Genomic DNA, 19,966 nt, shown 5'->3' with positions numbered 1-19,966 from the left:
AAATATTTTAAAAGTTCCTTAAATAGCATGTATTCATGGTAAGTAACCAAGGTTAAAATGGAATATTGAATATTGCTGTGGTAAAGAAGGACGTATAATTTACCAATTAAGAATAGTAGAGGGGCTTGAAGTTAAGCTACCCATAAATTTCTTTGCCCCAAGACCCATCCTGCAGACTCCTTATTTATTAAATAATCAGTATATATGTCAAACTATGCTATTTGCACAACTCAGCAGATTTTCTTTTACCCTTTCCTACAGCAGCAAACCTTCAGTAGAGCCAAGCAAGTTCACTGTTGGAGTTAATTCGACCTTAATTTAAGGATGGATGTGAAATTATTAGCTGGTTTCATATCTGCTGCCAGGCAGGTGGCATCTTGTGTGTGTGTGCATGCAGGGAACCAACTCCCCTCAAAGTGCTATGATGATTTGAGCAGCTTATACAGTAAAACAGTGTCTGTAGGCAGTGTGTGCACAAATTAGGTGTGCAAAGCTTTTTAGAACTTGCTGATGCACCCAGCAGCTAACTGTGAATGATGATTTGCCAGGCTAAACATTAATATGTTCCTCACCTCCTAGTGAAACACCTGATGGGGCTTAGCCAGCCAGGCAGCTGTAAATCAAACGGGGATGTGTCGGTCCTCTTTGTTTCTCAGAACAGGCTGATCCTACAGTGTTGCTGAATTACCATCTCTGCTGGTTTTTTCTTGGAGTTCTACATGTTTTCACAGAAGTGTTTTCCTCTTGAATTTTCTTTAGCTGCCCTTTCTCAGGTACTGGCCTCTTGCATCCCAAAATGTTTGCATCCAAGCTATTGATTGTCTCAAAACTCCATTATTACCGGAGAGATCTCAAAGCATTCCAGCTGAAGCTGACAAGAAGATGATGGATTCTTCTCATTAAACACTGACACTCATATTTTAAATGGTGCCCCAAACTTTGAAGGATTCAAAGGAAGATCCCAAGTTATGTGAGTGGAAGACTGGAAAGATTAAAGCTTGCCATGGCCCAGAACTATGGCCAGGTCATAACTAAGTCATGAATTCTTCACCAATGCTTATGAAGGCTTTGGGGCTCCTTGCCACCTTCTATTCTAGAAATTGAAAGCCTCAGATCCTTTCACTGTAGTGTAAAGTGAGGTTTTTATATATAACAACAGCAAAGGAACTTCTAGCCAGGTTTAAACTTGCAAGTTTCCTCCTGGTATATATTAAATTCTCTTATTAGCTGGGTGTTTTAATGCTACATTGCAGTTGTACCATAAATATATTCTAAATAATTAACAGTAATTTCTTTAGCATGGGTCAGGAAATTAAACCATTATTTTTAGAGAAAAGGAACAAGTGGTTCTAACCCTGAATGTAGTTTTACATGAAGCACTTGAACTCTGACTATGCATGACTGTGCCAGCCAGGAATTGGATCATGCTTTTATCAAGTACCCTGGTTTCTACTGAAAAAATGTCAACATTACATCTGGCATCAGATTTTTCTTTTTCTTTTTTAACAACTGAAAACCTGAGGGCTTTGAAAAGGTTTAATAATTTTAAATTTTTAGCCTGCCATGGTGATCTGATACCACTTCCTCACATTTTGCTGCTGCACTATTCCTGAGGCATTTTGCTAAACCACTGTAGCTGGTCTACGGACAGAGTAAGTTTTAATGAATGTTTATTTTAGACACAATGCCAAAAGAGGAAAAGCAAAAAAGGCAATTTTCTCTCAGTCTTTCAAAGGAAATCCACTAACTGGGACTTTTCTCCTTCCTGATTTACTGCTAAATTTAGAGCTGTGTGAGTCATTATGGAACAGTTCTGTTTCCGAAAGCAGACACTCAGTGCCACTTGCTTGCCAAAGGGGCAAACAAGGCTGCTGATGTGGAACAGGAGAGTCTGTGTCTCAGCTAAACATTTGCAGTGATGCATACCACAGTCCTGAAGAGAAAAAGACCCTGCAAACCCCACAGTGCTGCCAAGGTGTGCAGTGGAGAGATCACCATCTGCACCTGGGGCCGGGTGGGGCATGATCCAGCTGCACTCAGTGGCTTAAATTGTTCAAGGATTTTTGGGTTCAATCACTGGCTGAAGTTTCCCCAGTGTGGGTATAAACATGTCCTGATACTCTGATTAATGGAGGGATTGACAGCTCTGTGTTTAGAACCCAGAAAAATATTTGACTTTATCCTCCTGAACACACCCTGTGAAAGGCTTTTCATCTGTGCACCATTACCTGCCAGGCCAGACACTGTGACATCTCTCTTTTCTCCCCTGAGATCTGTTTTACTCTTAAAAGGACATGAGGGAAGGGGTTTTGGGGATGTGCTTTAAATGCCACACTCCATAAAGGCATCATGCTTTGATAATCTTTCTCCCTGCAACTTTTTCAAGTGAGTGGTGATCAGGCTCCTGTCAGAGAGCCCCTGTTCATCACCAGGCATCCCTCAGCAGGCAGCCCAGCCATGACACTGAGGAAATAACAGCTTGCCACCTCTTCAGAGGCAGAGTCACCTTGGAGGATCTGTGCTACCTTTATTTTTCTCCCTCAGAAATGCTGTTAAGTGTACTCAAGCCTGTTACATATTTTCTTTTTTTTTTTTTTTTTTTCCCCTGAACGACTAGCAAGCTGCAATTTGGTTTTGCTTACATCGCTGTCAAAAATGGAAATGGTTTGGATGCAAATTTTAACCTAAAATTGACTTGAAACAAGATGAAACTGTACAAAAGAGAATCAGCAAATGCCCAAAAAGAAGTAGTCTCTTTCTTTTATGGATGACTTCCCCATTATTATAGGTGATAAAGTATGTCATTTATTCAAACTACTTATATATTAGTAATATACAATTTATTCAGAGTAGCCATATATTAGTAAATGCTGACTTCCATTTATTTACTAAATTGTTCCTTTCCACTTGTGATTTGCAAACTTTATCTGAGATTTTTGACTTTAATCAGGAAGGCCTAAAAATAGAATTCTAAATTTGCAATTCAAGCTTACAGTTTAACAAGGGACTGACATTTTTTGTAGGCATGATATCGCTGGGAAAAATAATAAAAAAGGTTAAAAAAGGCAGCTTATTCTAGAAAAGGGAAGTGTTATTTTTAATTAATGAGTTATCTTTCCAGGGTCCAAATTATCCTGGATTATGGGACTGCTAGTTCTCACTCCTCATTTAGAGCCATACCTTTTGAGGAAAACAGTTCTGCCAATTTCTCAATACCTCAGAAAATTCTCTACTATAAATTACTCTCTGAACTGGTTTACTTTAATGAACTGACATAGGGAGAAAAAAAAAATCTACCTTCAAAGCAAGTCTGTCTGTCAAGAGGATATGGCTGGAAAAACCTGCTTTTAACTCTTCAAAGAGTTTAACCTACTCAGGTTAAAAACCTCTGCTTTACTGGTTTAGAAATCTATACAGGTCAGTGAATGCTACCTCAATTACTTTATCTAAATTTTAGAAAATGCAATGAGTAACAGATAAGGAAGGAAAAGATTCATTATTTTTTAGATTATGCTGATACATTTCTCTGATGCCAAAAAAAAATATTTTGTTTAAATTAAATTCAATTGAAATATTAAACAAACATGTTTAATATTAAATGTTTCCTTAACCAAGATTTCCTCAGAAATAGATGCCACATTGCAGTTTCCACATCAATATTATACCTTTGCATGTGCAGTGTCTCCCAGAAACTCCATTATTTTCAGCCCAGAGGCTTCCACTTTGGGAGAGTTTTGAGTCTGAAGAATGATTGATCTTCCACATGAGAAGAAATTAGTCCATTTAAAACAAAACAAGCAAACAAATAGAAAAACAAACAAATCACCCCAAACAGCCTACTACTCTGTTTAAATTTAGTCTACGTGGAGATCAAGGTACAAAAACACCATCTGAGAGATGCTGAAGATTTTATTCTAAATTCATATGATTATTAACACAGTAATAATAATAAATAATAATAATAGTTGCTGGGAATGGTTTGTGCTGTACTCACTCTGCAAAGATTTTGGCAATAAAACAAGGAGTAGGAATTAGCAAACTCTTCATTATTATCATTCCAATGGCTCCCCAATGGGCACTTGGAAAAAACCTCAAACACTGTGAGAAGTTAGTGTGAACACACTGCTGCCTTTCCCCAAAGGTTGATAATTCACCTCTGCACATGTGAAGTACCAGAAGGCCCTAATCTGTGCTAAACTCAGGAATTTCACTTTAAATCTTCTTTTCTTTCCAGAAAAGCCTCTTGATAAAAGCACTCTGGCTAAACTGCAGGCTACATTCTTTTCCCAGCTGAGTCACTGTGGTGAGACAAGGCAGAAGGAAAAATCCTGGAGGACTTCCTCCAAGAGGAAAAACAGTCAAAGTGAAAATGACAGTCAGAGAAGCAAAGTTTATGAAAAAAGAACCAACTTTCTTTGGTACCCCTGACCACACAACTTTGGCTGTTTGCAAGAACAGTTTAGGACCTTTCTGAGCTCTTCTGCAAGCTTAATTTAGCAGCTTCTTTTGTAGCTAAGGTAAAGTCAAGAGGTCACATATATGCTGAGGAAGCTTGCTTGCATAAATTCTGCAGCTTTTATGCAATGACATCCCTTTTGGCATTTTAGCCTCATCATCCCTGAGGGCTGCAGGACACAGGACCATGAGTAAGCTGAAAATAAATGGAATAATTCAATAGCCTCAACCTTAAACAATCAAAGATCCTGACTTTTCTTCCTTCCCCTGTGCTCTCTGCATCGCACAAATTAAGTTTATTTTTTTTAAATGTGGTGGTATTTTTTTTCCCAGCTAAATATGGAAATCCCTCTCTTTGCTTTCACAGAAACGTGTTTCAAAAATGTTCTCAATTCATTGATCTGGAAATATTTTTTACTAAAAAATGCCAACAGAGATTCCCCACACCAGCATGTGAGGATTTCAGGAGACACAGAACATTCTTAATTATGAGCCGTTGCCATATCATTCCTGGAATGACTTCTACGCATCCTCCACAATATCCAGAAAAACCAAAGGATTTGCCTGGCTTTTATTTTCCCTTTGAAGCTGTAAACATCACGTTAAAAGACTCTTTTGCTGAATTCTGTGTGCCTTTCCCCATTCATGGGAACAGGGAGGAGCAGCCATGCCTGGAGATGAGCAGGATTTTGGGACACAGACCCTTGGCTATTTGCTGTTCAGCCTTAGCACTGACTTTGCAAGAAAAAAGCTACTTTTACCAAGAAGTTTAAAAGCAGGATGGAGATTTAACCAGCTAAGCTCAGAAGGGCATGATAACAATAGAGAAGCTGGTGGTTATTTAAGGATTTATGACAAGGTTAAGTAGCATAATAAAGGTGTTCAGCACAAATTTCTGTTTCTTCCTCATTTCTTAGGTTTCCCCCAGCCCCAGCCTCAAGCAGGCAAGAGGTAGAGTATTATATCCTTGCAGAGAAATCCCTCCAACCAGAAAAAATATTTGGGGTGAACCAGGAAAACAATCTAATTATCTGTAAAGAACATTACTTCTCCTATAATGAATATTGCACACATTTTTATCAGTCTCTTACTTGGTATAGTTGGTTATTAATAATTTTAAGTATATCAGAAATGGAGCACTTTGGGGTTTTTGGTTTGGGTTTTTTTGTTTTGGTCTGGTTTGTGTTTTTTGTTTGGTTTGTTTGGAGGTTTCTTTTTGGTTGTGTTTTTGTGGGTGGTGGTGTTGTTTTGTTTTTTTTTTTTGTTTTTTTTTTTAAGGATTTGTGAGATTTAAAATGACCCAAAATTGTAATGCTAGTACACTCAGGGTATGGGAATGACTTCAATCTTCCTTTTGGTGTTGCTGAACCCTGAAGTGCAGTCCCTTTTCTAGTTAGGTGATGTTACTTCATGTCACTCCTCACAGCTGCACTCATTCTGCAGCATAATCAGAAATACACAAAACAATTTGGAAACCAGGGTCAATCACATCTGTTCAGGTTCTGTTATAAATTCAAAATTAAATAAAATTTTCAGTCTGCCAGGCAGAACTCAGCAGAGCTGAAACTGAGCAATCCATAACCTCCCTTCATTTCTAAAGAAATTTGATGGCTCGAAGGCTTCCTTCCTCTCTGCAGATTCTCTTTGTAGAATCAAGTTATCCCCATTCTGCTTTCAAGGACTTTTCCACTGCTAGCCATTCCTGTTCAAAGTTTTTTGCTTTCCAAAGCTCATTTCTTTTCCTGTCCTTAGTTTTTGACTGAAGGTATGAAGTTGTGATTCTTTAATTTTTAGATTTTGTAGCTGTGAGATACTGGTTTATACATCCCAAAAAGCATCAAATTCAATGCTCTGAGAGGTTGGAAGTACTCAGAAAAGAGGCAGCCCTGCAAACACCTGATGGAATTTGGTGAGGTCCATGCAGCTTCCACTAAAATACGTCTGTAGTAACTGGGCTAATTACCTTTTAAATACAAACCTGTCCAATTTTAGCACCATTTAAAGCACAGTGAACAAAAGCAGATGCACTGCATGGAAAAGCCTGGCTCTAGCAGGAAGATAAAGAGGATGGACTGATAGATCTTCACAACTCCACAAATATGTGATTCCCTGACTCAGAGGTCTCTGTTGTTTAATCAGTTGCATTAGGTTCAGCTGAGTTATGATGTGGCAGTTTTTGTGCAAAATAAAATCCATAGATGTGTCTGTACTACACAGCATGGAGCAGGAATTCACCAGCCATGTAAAACTGTCACTTAAAAAATAAAATTAAAGAAAGAGAAAGCTGCTAAATTTAAAAAAAAAGTAGCAAAATATCTGCTGTCCAGCAGGTTAATACTGGAGAACATCAAACCTTGCAGTTCTGCTGTCCAGTGTCACTAAGTCCTGGCATTACTCATTGGAGAGAGATTACAGTTCCAAAAATGGAGGTGGTAAACAGGAAAATAATTGCTGACCACCCATTTCCAGGAAAGAAAATTGGGCAATAATAAGTTGTATAAACAACTGTGATTTTAACACAGAATAAACTGCTATATAATGTTTCTAATATATATATATAAATTAATGTATAGTGGTTGAGCAAGTTTTTTATTATGGCAATTATAGTACAGTAATCTAATGTGCAATGGCCCCCTTCAGTCCCTGCTTTAATTTCTAGTGAAGAACTTTACTGGGAAAAGAGATATTGGTATTTTCCTTAAGAAATGGAGTATTTAATCCTACAGATTTGGAGATTTCTTCAATATTCTAGATGACCTTTTTTCATTGCATATACTATAGTTCTGGTTTTTATGAGCACTGACAGAACAGCTGCATTTTGCTATTTCCACAGAAACGAAAAGATAAAGAAATAAATTTTATCTCTGGTTTGGCTGAGAGCTGGTTTCTCGTTTTTTTTTCCATGGAACTCTTGGTCAGACTGTGCTGGGTCTTATGCTCAAGTGAGTTTAGTGGCTGCTGCAGGGTGGTGAGTTTCTGGGATTTTTGTTTGAAAAACACCTAGAATGCTTGCATTAAAAAAAAAAAAAATCAGATTATTCTGTTATAGTGATCACTATCAGGCTTAGTCACATCACTTAGACCTAAAGGTGTTGTCTGAGCATAGCTCAGCTGATTTGCAGGTCATAAATTCTTACTGTGCCATATAACTTGTTTATTGATGCCTGTATGTAAAAATGGGACTGAGATAAATAATCCAGTAAACAACATGAAAAGCAAGAAAGAAATCTTCCCTCAGATGACCAATTTTGCTGTTCTTTCTCTTAGGAAACTTTTTTTTCATTTATGTTTTAAAAAGATCACTTAACTAAATAATCCAGTGAAAACATGAAAAACAAGAAAGCTTTCCTCAGATTACCAACTTTCCTACTCTTTTTCTTATGAAACATTTCTTTTGTTTGCCCGTTTGTAAGTCAGGATACTGACTGAAATGTGTTTTCAATTTTTTTAAAGTTGTTAAAAACATGGATTTTCACCCTTGAATTCCTATCACACTTAACCTAAGAATTCCAACTATTGAAGGATACAGATCAGATGTGAATGTAAGTTATTTGGAAGTTACAAACCATCTAATAACTTTTACAGTGCTTGTAAGGTGAGAATGGCATCTAATTTGAGCAGTTGTTTGGGAAAAGGTGGCAAATTTTGTCTCAGTGACATAAAATACCTTAGCATGAAGAAATAACAGCACTAAAACTGCAAGAGAAAGAAATAAATTGAGACCTATATCAACAGAAAAAAAAAAAAAAAAGTGAATTGTCTCTCTGTTTACAGCAGGTGCTGTGTTTGACAACCCAGCCACTAGAAGATGTTTTTTCTGAGGTAATCCTTTCCTAACCTTGACTGGGGAAGTGGCATATCCTGCTCTGGATACATATATTTAATTTCATCACTGTGTCAAGCACAGGAAAGATACTTTTAATAGGAGTCAATAGAAAAATATAAAATGGACCCACAGCTTTACACTCTTAAATCTGCTTCTCTCAGGCTCCCCTGAAAAATGGAGGTACCCTAGACTGAACTGCTGAACAGTTTTAAGGATCAGTGCAGGCTTTTTGTCCCAATTCCACTTAGCTGAGGTCATGGTCATGCACCCTCCTCCAGTGCCTGCCGACAAAGCAGCATCAACCCTCTCTTAATGAGGAGCTTTGCCCCATTTCTATCCTTTTGGTCACCACCACAGCAGATCCAGCAGATTATGTGAGTGCTCTCTTAATTTGACCTGCATTACTTTAAGTGCTTGACTGGAAAATTCTTGCTAATATTGCCTAATTTTCATTTATTGGCCTAGAGGGGAAGGGAACAAAGGGAGGAAGGAAATTCCCCCTTTTTCCAGAACAGGAGGCTGTACTGATCCCCAGCAAGGGGCACTCCTAGAGCCACATTTTATATGAAAATTACTCTAAAAGACAAATATTAAAGTTCTGCTGTGGGAACTCATGCCTTGTGATCAACAAATCAGTCTGATTACGCAGAAGCTTCTTATTGTTTAAAATACACTCCACTCACACATCTCACAACTTGACATCATGCCCTGCTTACTTATACATTCTACCTACTTATACATTTCATGTGCTTATCTTATACTACTTGTACAGATACACATCACTCTACTTATACCTTTTCTTATACTTTTTACAACTTTTACCTAACACAGTACTTATGCATTTTACTTACTTATCTTATACTACCTATATATATACATGTTACTCTACTTATACATCCTACAACCTTTACATGATACAGAACACATACATTTTGCAACTGCTGTGTCTGAAATCTCACAGTGCTTGATTGGTTTCTCTGTTCTGTCCATGAGCTCTGCACACACTTTTCTGATGATATGATTGGTTTTAATCTAGTGAAACACAGTCCTTTTTTTCCTATTCCTTGCTGTCTTGGTATTTAGTTTTTCAGCTTCTTCTTTCCCAACTCTTTCCCAATTCAGCACAGTTTACCTCTCAGTCCTTGATGAATTCCTGAGGGCTCTAACAGGTGGGGCTCCTGATCCAGGCAAGCAGCACCAAGATGATGACAGCAACAAAACCCATCCAGTGATCAGCAGCCAAGTTAGTCCAGGAAATCCAAACAACAAGACAGCAAAGAACAGGGAGCAGAGATAAACCTGTCCCACCTCTCTCCCCTCGAACCTTCAGACTGGAGCTGAAACCCCTCTTGGGGGTGATGTGCTGCAGCTGAAGGTGGAAAGGCCAGGTGAAGCCAGTGAGGGTAATTCCAGCCTGGTCCCACTCTGAGGGCTCTGGTAAAATAACTAAAGATTGTTTGGCTGGGGCACACTATCAAGGTTCAAATACTTTACAACATACTGCCTGCATACAGAATTGAAAACTAGCTTTTCCTGGACTCTTCTCTGTTCATTTTAGTCATGGCTGGAAAACTTTTGAACATGGCAAAACCCCTCCTATTTTGGAGCTAAACTGTAGGAGAAAATAAAGAACAAAGAGGTCAAATAACCAAAGTGGCATAAAGAGATAAAGATAGGTTTAAAAATGAAATTCCCAGATTCAGCTCAATAACTTCGAAATGCTCCTTGTTGCAGCATTTTAAAATTTTCCGGAATGTACAGATCCCTTTACTAGGCCACTGCTATGGAGTAAACAAATGTCATTTCCATTGGCACCAAAAACAAGAGTCTAGCCCAAGGAAACATAAATGACTTGACAAAAACTATTCCCTGTGTCAGGGACAGAGTTACAGTAGGAAAGTGGACATTTCACCTCATAACTTGTAGCATTATTTTTGTTCGCTCCAAGTTTCCTTAGACTCCTGTAAATTCCAATTTCTCTGGAACACTTTCAAGAAACAAAGAACAGTAATTATTTTGAACTATTTATTTTATTCTTGTAGCTGAGAAAGTCAGTTTATATCCACTTGCAATATTTCCAGCTTTGCTCCACTTATAAAACCTTCTATTTTATAGTGTTCTCACCATGGTTTTCACCATGACAGAATGCCAGTACAACATATAGAATTAATGTGGAAACCTATTTGTCTTTATTTTGTTTTAATATTACAGCTTTGGCTTCTCCTAGTTCCTCATTTTTACTCAATTTTTGAAAGAATGAGGAAATATTTTTAAAGCACTAGAGAGCCTTAATTGCTATTGTCCTTTCAGTGTGTACTATACATTAATATTTAATAGTGAGCACTGATTTTTATGACAGGAAACATTTTTCGAAATGTGCCTTTTCTATTTATCTTTATAACTTGCAAAAGCAAACAGAAACAAAAATGAAGTGTGTATGCAAGACACAAATTTCACTGTAAATTTTTTCCTGACCTTTTCTGGTCCATGCTAAGTAGTTGAATTAATTTGCTTTCACAACATCATTTTGAACAATAATGTGGTATGAACAAAATTGTCTAAACCTGTGTTACCATATCCAAAATGCTTTCAATGTTTACCCAATCTTGTACATCTTTATTCTACACTGCAATTTAAAAGATAGATCATCCTTCTGCCTCACCCAGTCAGGGTATGTTTATTATCCAGAACTTTGCCAGTTCCAGTTGTTTTTCAGAGACCTTTCAATGCCACTACTATAAAGAAAAAAGGGAATAAAGGATGTGCACTCATTAACCAGTAGTCAGCTTACAAATGAAATTTCTGCCTTTTAGAGTTATGTGAAAAAGTAAAATTCAAGACTGCAGAGGAAATTAAGAACTTCATCTTATTTTGGCAAACATATTACTGCATGCTGATATGAATGTGTTCATTATATAGTGTAACAAAGGAACCACTGGAGAAGTCTCCTGTGCTTACATTTTCAGGCTGATTTTTTCTAACTTCAGAAGTTTCATAAAGCTTGAGCTATAAATTATAGAGATCTGGTAAATGATTCAAAACAGTCAAGGTAATTATTGCTCATGTGTCATAGAATTGTTAGTAGCACGCAACATTAGTTTGAGTATTACCATGTATCATAAGTGGCTAATTCCTTATACTTTTATTTTTCCTCCTCATAAACTGCTCACATGTATTTCCTCAAAAGCTCTGCCAGCTGATAAGTAACACACCAAATACTGGCCACATTTTGTGTTCAAGTTACATTTCCATGAAATTTGATTTCTTATTTATCATAAAGAAAGCATAATTATCCACATAGTGGACAGTCACATATGCAATATACATTTTTATTCCAGAAAGCATGACATGTTTGATTATAAGAAGTCAAACACACAGACTTTGTACCAAAATTTAATAGACCCTTCTGTTTTGTTGCCTCAGGAAGTTATTTTACCTTCAAGTGCATGGGAACTTCACACATTTGCATGAAGCGTAAGAAAGGAAGCAAAGAGAAAAATATATCATTGTATGTGGGCAAAATTTCTTTCCTGCAGCAGAGCTGGAAGGAATCCCTCTGCAGCATTTACCTTTCAGGAGAACAGATTGGAAATGCTGTCGCTGAAGTGAACAGATGGTGCCCATAATGACTGCCACCCACCGGAGCTGTACCAGCACGGGCATCCTCATCTCCTGGCAGGCAGCTCAGGCTGGTATCCACTGACAAAAGTTACAAAGTGTGGCAGGGACCAAGCTGGGTTAGAGCTGGGGTGCCCAAAACTGGTTGCTTCCTTTCAAACCCTTTCTAATTGTGCCTTGTTTTACAGAGGTGAGGGGGAGAAGTTGGTAGGGAGTGTTGTCAATGCTTTTAATAATGATGTGACAGAAAGGTAAAGGTACTAACTGGCCACTTTCTCTGGTTGGTTGTAAATCTTTGAAGACTGTCCCTCCCAAACCAGCCCTGTGCAAGTTGATAAGCAGAAATCATAAATTAGCATCACTGCTTCACGCTTCTAATCAATGTCATGCTTCCAATAAACAGGAGGGTACTTAAAAGCCACTGATGTTATTTGACCCATCCTCTTCACAGCTCATTTGCCTCATACTCTAAATGTCAGATTTCCATACAGAAATCAAGCAGCCTCTTTTCATGGAAACCTTTCAAGACCATGCAACGAGTGAATCCATAGAACGTTATTCCAAGTGATAATAATGAGGAGTTTAATTCATGCATATCACTGAAAAAAGTGCTATTTAGTAGTTATTGAAATGGAACTTAAGCAATGCAGTCATTTGAAAGTAGTTTAGGAAAGGCTGAGTGGAAGTAACTTAAAAATGAATCCACCAAGAAGTTTTTTAATATATTGACTCATATCCCTCTGATATCCTGACTGATACAACAGGTTCTGATTGCTAGATAAGATCTCCTCCCCTGTCACAAGTTTACAGAAAAGAAAAGTTTTTGATAAAATTAAGTTAATGATCACACGAAAACCCATGAAAAAAATAGAGTATGTGCACTGATATCCGTTATTAACACACTTCTCTGGAACTATCACATGCCTGGTTTCCCAGCCCCACAAGCAATCTGGCAGCTTGCTATTTCAGAAAACTCACCTGTGTCAGCAGGCAGACTCAGAGCTCAGCACGAGATTAGGAGCTCCTGAAGCAGGATATAGGACAGTCCCTGTGTGTGTACACGCATCTTTTGAAGCTGTGCTGCAGGCAGGGATGAAGCTGAGTTCAGATTTACATGCAGCAGTAACAGAGTAGGATATATCTTGACAGCACAGTTAAAAATGGAGACCAAAATTTCTTTGCTGATACCTATTTTTGTACTGTTGAGTGCATTCCATTTAATAAGTGCTGAGGCCAAGGACCTATGGATTAAATCCTCCAGTATTCTTGGCTTTGTGGAAGTCTGAGAAACTGTGTAAAACAAAATACTACAAAATGGGACTCAATACTTAAGTCCTGGTTCCGATTTTTAGAAGCCATAAACCACTTCATAACAGACCAATGGGATATTTCAGACATTCCAATTAATTTACTTCCGTGGTGAGCATCTGAAGAGGAGCTGAATTTGACACTGTGGGCTTGTATTCATACACTTAAATAACTATTGTCTCTAGTTTGAGTAGGCACAGTGATGGTATCTGCTGATTGCCAAAATAAATTGATTTAGATCAGAAAAAAGCATTGCCTGAAGCAGTGCTTATTGCAAAATACATTTCTGTAAAAACCTGCAACACTGCTCTCCTGTCTTTTCTTACCTTTATCAATGGCACTATTACACTTCAGAAATACAATCTCTTACTGTTACTAGGTTATAAACACCTTGTTCTATATGAATTATTTCATGTCATTTATTTTTGTTTGACAGAACACAAGACAATTCTCAAACTATAAAAGCTTTCAAACTACTTGAATGAGATGCTACTCTGGAAAAAAAGTGCATTCATTAATAAACCTAATGTAAAAATGGGATTCGAGAATTATCTGTCCCTTCCCTGTTTCCTTCTCTACTTCCTGGTAGCAGGAATTAAGTTTTATCTAGAAATAAATCTCCTTTATTTTTTATAGCAATTGCAGAATTAAATAGGGGAAATTACAACAATGAAATCATTACTTAAAAAAAGAAAAAGCCTTGAGTAAGTTCTCATGGATATCATTGAAATATTTAACAAAACATAAATTTGGGTTAGTAAACATTAGAAAACGTGAGGGTATATTATGCAGATCTCATCAGTAACTCAACAGTCTTTGAGGAATAAGCAGAATTACCATTTTCCAATTAAAATAATACCATAGACCAATGCAGTAACAACCTAAAGGACAAAGGCAAAGTTATTAAGGAGTTCCTAAATGTATACAATGTAATGGTATATACACGAGCTGCAGGTATGATACAGTGACCCACGATGCTCCAGAGGCTGACAAGGAATTTGGGTAACAAGGCCCTGCTGCTGAGTGTCAGCTAAACTCAAATGACACACTAGCTAGGGTGTAAAATGGTGCTTCAGCAGTCTGGACCATCTCAGCCCTCTGCACAAAATGGTTTTGGCTCAGTGAAATCGATGGGGAAGGACTTCCACACTGAGGTGCTTGTTTCAACTTGTAGCAAGTGGTGCATAGGAAAGTGAAAATTGTAAGCACAAGGTTCATAATCCCTTAAAACTAATTAAATACTCATCCTAGAAAAGATTCTTTCCATGTGACAAGCCTCGGGCTGAGATGGGCCCATCCAAAGTGTTTGTCCTCTTCCCTTTGCTGTCAAGCAAAAGGCTAGCATGTAAGGAATTTCCCCCTTTGGGTAAGATCTTCCTACCCACTACTTTTCTCTCCATTTCTTGGCTCTGAGATTGCCAAAAGCTGCCCTAGCAGGGATCCTGGGGTACCAGGTATTAAATATGCCTCACTTTCTCCTGGCTTTCAAGGTTTTTCTGTTCCCTGTCTGTCAGCTTCACCAGCGGGAGTGGTGACATAACCCAGCGCTGTCATTTCCCTCTTCCCATCCCTACCCTGATTAACATTTAGGTTTATATATGCCACTGTGAATGAGTTCACTGTGGGCATTTGACTACAGCTAATCTGATGCATAGTAAATATTTCTTACAGCTTTCTTTGTTTTAACACAGGGGTTTGATTTCTTTCATTTTTTTTCCCCTCCAAATTTTCACCGGGACCATATTGTGCTGTCCTCAGTCCAGAATTTTGAAGCACAGAGCTTTCATGTTTCACAAGAACTCCCTGAGCTTTATTTTGAACCTTGTTGTTTTGATAGTTCTTTATTGTGTCAGCAATGACTGTAATAGGATGGTACTCAGGGGAGAGGGAGGTTTGTGCTATAAACAAATCAGTGTTTTTCCTGAGATCCCTTATGCTGGGGTTATGTCTGACTCTAAAAAGACTTGTCTAACCACAAATTCTGTCAATCACCCGAAAGAGAAGATCTACATTCAGTCCTTAGGAGAAACCAGACAAGACATCCCAACAAAATAAATGTAGAAATTGGCCTGAAAACCAGAAAATCTATAGATTCTGCTTGTTTTTCTTCTTCTGTAGAGCTGGGCCTTCTGTATGCAATAAGATAGATGCTTACAGTTTTTCCATTGATGTATGGAGACAAACCTGGAATTACTGTGTCCCACCATCCCTTATAAAACGTAGAAGTGTCCCAAAATGAGATTATACCGTTCCTGTAGCTAAGGAATGTGGAGTAGATGATAAACATAAAATTGCAGAGATAAACTTTTGTCACCAAATAGAAAAGGAATCATTGGTACCCCAAAGGATGGACAGGAAGGGTGCTTTCACTAAAAGCTGTGGTGAAGTCACTTTTATCTTCTGTTCACTCTGTATACTCACTGAGTTTAAGAGGCACAGGGACTTTATGGCATCCAGTCCTACACAGTAAACCACTTCTGCAGCCTGACATACACAAGGCCAAGGTGCTCCATAGCTTGCCATTCCAGGAAATCAAACAGATCCACTCAGTTCTTTGTGCTTTAGCCCCTGACAAATTAGGACTTTATTGTGCTGCCTCCATACACATGCAGAGCACCTCTTTCTTCGTAAAACACAGGTCATTTAGCAAACATTAATTATTAGTTAATGTATCATCAAAATCAAACTTAATTATACATACAATTGCTCTCCCATGGCAGAAAAAGAGTAACATTTCCCAGGTGGCTAGAGTGACCCAAATCCACCCAGGATCTGAGTGACTTCAGATTAGACATATGAATCAGCTCCAGCTTCCTAAACTGTCTGAGCTGAGAAAGACTGAAATAAGGTGAGTGAAGACACTGGAGAAAGGAAGTGCCTGAAAGTTGCAAACTGAGAGGAAAGGATATGGTTGGCTTGATAAACTTTTGAAAATCTGCCTCAAAGTGGAGTCATCATTACAGGAACCAGCAAGCACAGCAGATCATATTCTCATCATCATTTTCTGTGCACTGAGCAGGTAATACCTTTTTTAAAGTGATCTCTGAATGGGCTCGTAGTTGCCAGAGGACACTGGGAAGTTATTGCTTTGGTTGCGTTTTGCTGGGGCTGCTTTGTCCTTTATTCTTTCTGGAGAGTCTCACAGGTTTATTCTGTAAATCTGCTTTCCTTTACAGCCTTCCAGGGGAGGAATGGGGGTCTTCTGCTTATTGTCTTTCTGTCTGAACCTCTCTTCTTGAAGATTTCTCTCCATGAAAAGCATATCAATAGCTGTCATATTATTTCTATATCTAATTAATTTTGGGCCTGTAGTTATGAATCCATGCTTTCTCACTAGAAAATAAATTGCAAAATCACTGAGCTAGCAAAACAGCCAGGAGCTGAAAGGGAGTGGAAAGAAACAAACAAACAAATACAAACCAAATTTTGATTGAGATAGCAGTGACCTGTAGGTTAAAAAGAAGAAATAACAAACAAACAGTATGTTGGAATCAAAATCTCTGGACTATTTTATATGGATATTGTGTTGCTCATCAATGGGCTCAGCAAATCATCCCAGTTTCTCTTCAATCTGTAAATGGAATTGGATAAAATGTCATTGTCTTTAAAACAGATGGTGGCTTCCATCCATTTCAAATCATAAGCATAGGGTTAAGAGGCCAACCTTTTGAAATTCAGAGTGTGCTAAATATTTTCTGCAGGGAATGATGGATGTTTACGTGTTTACTTTCTGGGTTTTTTCAGTTTACATATTGGCAGATTTCAGAACACAAAATAAAGACATATTGTATATTTAACCACATTTGTTTTAGCCCCTGGCTGTGTTCATGATCCCCATTGAATGCAATCTCATTTTTCTTAGGTGCTCCCTCCTCTAGAACTTCTGGCCTGCTTTAGCGGTGCTGCTAATCCCTGCCTCCTGTGAAAACAGCACCTCCCAGGGGAATTTGAATTACAGGAAGAAGCAAATACTGCTGCTTGGCAAACTGCAGAGACACTGAGTGATTTTTAAAATGATTACTGGTGATATCAAGTGTTGAATAACTGCACTGCTTATCACCTAAATTACTTTTAGCTCCTGCTCCAGGTCATTCACAAAGCCTAAATCTAATACCGCTTCATCTTTTTGTGTCTCAAACCTGTAATTTCAAGAATGTTGTGCTTTGATTGGTCTAATCTGTTCTGCCTACTGAAAGAAACAGCTTTATCATAGGAGGTGAGCTTCTTAAAAAGCACAGCAATATTTTGGTTCTTAGACATTCATGCCACCTTCAAACTCAAATGTCATGATGGTATGGGCTTGCAATTAGACTGTCTAAACTCTCTAATTCTCAAAACTTCGAGTTCCCAGACATGACTTTCATCAAGTTGAATGTGAATGGAACACAGTTTGTGTATTACTCGTATCAAACATGCACGAGTTTTCTGCTTGTTAGAGATATAATACCCCACATACCTTTCTGTTCCTGTGGAGGTCACTCAATCAGCTCTGTTTGGTCACACTTTGAAATGAAAGAAATCACATTTTTTCAGACAAAGGCTTTCTCCAGTATTTTTACATTTTGAAGTGGTGGGTTCCTCTGAGTTTATTATCTTTCCACTATTTATGGTTGTTTACTTCTCCTTACCTTTTAAGAACAACCAGAAGAGAACTGTTCTACTTTTGATTGCAGTTAGTGCCTCAAACAACAGCACTATCAGGTTCTCACAGAAGGCACCAACCAGGCATTTCTTCTGTGTTGAAGCTAGTTGCTAGCACAAGTTTTTTATCCTTTTTAGGGGTTTTAAATAGCAGAGAGAGATGGAGACAGAAAGACTGCAAAACAGCAAAAGGCCATCTTGCCCTCCAAAGTGACCTTCACATGTAGACTGGATGGGTAATTTAGCTGCACAGTATTGGGAAATTTTGTGTTGTACTTGCAAGTTCCCTAAGGAAAGCTAGTCTGCAGATCTGCAGTGTTTTAGTGGTAAAAGGGATTGATAATCAGATTTGATCTCAGAATGTCACATGTGTTTTTTTGTGGGCATTACAGAGTGCTGCAGTACCATGCAAACAAAAGCTGGCAAAGAATAGGGGACTCTGGGCCTGGCTGTGGTATCTCACACTCTGCAGTGTGTTTCAAGTCTGATCTGATGCCTTCCTTCTGCTACAGTGAGAAAATCCTGTGGGGAAAGAGGAGGGGGGAAATGAAAAAAAAAGGTGAAAGGGATGTTTCATGCAGGGGGGGGAAGTGTGAGTGCAAAGATCTCTGGGTTATTCAGACCAGCCAGGGTAAATTAATCTGCTTTCCCTGTGGTGTGTAGATCCTTCTTGCCCTTCAGCTAAAGATGTCCTTCAGCACCTCCAGTGCTGGTGATACCATCACCATTAGCCATAACATGTCGAGAACACAGATTGTCTCAATTACACACAAATTTTGGCACCAATTCAGTGACTTTTGTACCATGTGCAAACAGTGAAAATGTTTGAATGCTCCACTGTGAGATGATTGTCCATGCCTACACATAAAGTATAGACTTTATGTAAAGATCATGGTTATTAAAGGTGGACTATCAATAATTTTGTCTAGTTAGAGAGTGAAGTGACCACTGGGCCCAGTGACTAAAAGTTCCTTTCCTGTAAACTAAGAATTACAGTCACTGATTTGTATGACAGCCATGCATGTTATTCTCTGTCATTTACCCAAATATACTTTTAAAATAATCACCCTTTTTATAAGCATGTAAGAGTACACAAATTTTAATTCAAATTGCTGTAATTACATCTAATCTAGTCAAATTCATTTTTATTAAAGTTCACACTGTGAGACTAATGAACCTAAAGCACTGAAATCATTCTCATTACACACACTTAGATCTATTTACTGAATCTGCATTGTTTCATGCCCAGAAGGTGAAAGTAAAAACCCACACCACCAAGATGCAAAATACATTTCCCCTACATGAAACAGTTTAAACCAACTGTGTTCTAACAGACAGGGGGGTGTAAGAAATGTTTCCCTCACTAGGTTTTAATATGAAGGAATGGTTGACTGATGAAGAGTGGTTTAAAGGATAATGAAACTAGAAGGAGAAAAAGTCAGCTGTGGTTGATGGGCAGGGAGATGATACAGACAGCTGACACACTTATGGAATTGATGCTTCCAGAAGCTGAAGAAAAGATACAGCCATTCTAGCTGACACACAACTGTCCTTTCATGTTGTCTCCCAAAACCCTGTAGGCAGAGAATTATCTTCTAAAAAATCACTCACAAGGTCACTCTTCCCCTGTTCATCCAATTCCCCCTTCAAACATGTGCTCCCATGGCCTGTGCAAATAACTGGCCAACAAGCAATAAAGATGTGGGAGCTGCTCAGGCTATGCCCATGAAGCAAGAAAATGGGTCTATTTCCATCTGTACCAGCCTTCACAACACAGTAAACCTATACTTCGAAGGACTGACAGATATATTACTAAGCAAAGCAAAATAAAATCACAGTTCCTTTTCCAACACATGAGTTTCACCATGATCCCTTTGCTCAAAAGCCCAGGTAATAAGATCTTCCTATGTGATTGTGAAGAAACATTATGAGGTTCTTTCTCCAAAGAAAACAAAGACAGACCAGAGTGCAGAAATTAAAATCACTGTCAAATCTCCTCAATGTCACCAGCCAGTTCCCCAAGCAGGGATTGCCTATTTACCTCACTTCAGTTCCAGAGCTCTCTCTTGAGAAAGGAGCACAAACAGGATGCAAAGGGCCAGAATTTCCAAATAAAAT

The sequence above is a fragment of the Aphelocoma coerulescens genome, chromosome 1, assembly GCF_041296385.1.
Source record: "Aphelocoma coerulescens isolate FSJ_1873_10779 chromosome 1, UR_Acoe_1.0, whole genome shotgun sequence".
Classification (NCBI taxonomy): Eukaryota; Metazoa; Chordata; class Aves; order Passeriformes; family Corvidae; genus Aphelocoma; species Aphelocoma coerulescens.
Note: the sequence above shows the minus strand (reverse complement) of the source record.